Raw genomic sequence first — 1,486 nt, 5'->3', positions numbered from 1 at the left:
ATTAAGACTAAATGGTTAGTACTGGGACAGATTAAATCATTAAATGATTACTATTGGGACATATTAAATCAGACTACATGATTAGCATTGGGACAGATTAAATCAGACTAAATGATTAGCATTGGGACAGATTAACTCAGACTAAATGATTAGTACTGGGACAGATTAACTCATATTAAATTATTAGTATTGAGACAGATTCAATCAGATTAAATGATTAGTACTGGGACAGATTAAATCAGAATAAATGATTAGTATTGGGACAGATTACATGAGACTAAATGATTAATACTGGGACAGATTAAATCATTAAATGATTACTATTAGGACATATTAAATCTGATTAAATGAGTAGTACTGGGACATATTAAATCAGAATAAATAATTAGTATTGGGACATATTACATGAGACTAAATGATTAGTATTGGGGCAGATTAAATCAGACTAAATGATTGGTATTTGGACAGATTAAATCAGACTAAATGATTAGTACTGGGACAGATTAAATCATTAAATGATTACTATTAGGACATATTAAATCTGATTAAATGAGTAGTATTGGGACATATTAAATCTGATTAAATGATTAGTACTGGGACAGATTAAATCAGATTAAATGATTAGTACTGGGACATATTAAATCAGAATAAATGATTAGTATTGGGACAGATCAAATCAGACTAAATGATTGGTATTGGGACTGATTAACTCAGACTAAATTACTAGTACTAGAACAGATTAAGTCATATTAAATTATTACTATTGGGACAGATTAAACCATTAAATGATTACTATTAGGACATATTAAATCTGATTAAATGAGTAGTACTGGGACATATTAAATCAGAATAAATGATTAGTACTGGGACAGTTTAAATCAGAATAAATAATTAGTATTGGGACAGATTACATGAGACTAAATGATTAGTACTGGGACAGATTAAATCATTAAATGATTAGTACTGGGACAGATTAAATCATTAAATTATTACTATTGGGACATATTAAATCAGAATAAATGATTAGTATTGGGGCAGATTAAATCAGACTAAATGATTGGTATTGGGACAGATTACCTGAGACTAAATGATTGGTATTGGGACAGATTACATGAGACTAAATGATTAATGCTGGGACAGATTAAATCATTAAATGATTACTAATAGGACATATTAAATCTGATTAAATGAGTAGTATTGGGACATATTAAATCTGATTAAATGATTAGTACTGGGACAGATTAAATCAGATTAAATGATTAGTACTGGGACATATTAAATCAGACTAAATAATTGGTATTGGGACATATTAAATCAGACTAAGTGATTGGTATTGGGACAGATTAAGTCATATTAAATTATTACTATTGGAACAGATTAAACCATTAAATGATTAATATTGGGACAGATTAAGTCATATTAAATTATTACTATTGGGACAGATTAAACCATTAAATGATTAGTATTGGGACAGATTAAATCAGAT

This window comes from Electrophorus electricus, chromosome 9 (assembly GCF_041902795.1).
Source record: "Electrophorus electricus isolate QZ-2024a chromosome 9, ASM4190279v1, whole genome shotgun sequence".
NCBI lineage: Eukaryota > Metazoa > Chordata > Actinopteri > Gymnotiformes > Gymnotidae > Electrophorus > Electrophorus electricus.
Note: the sequence above shows the minus strand (reverse complement) of the source record.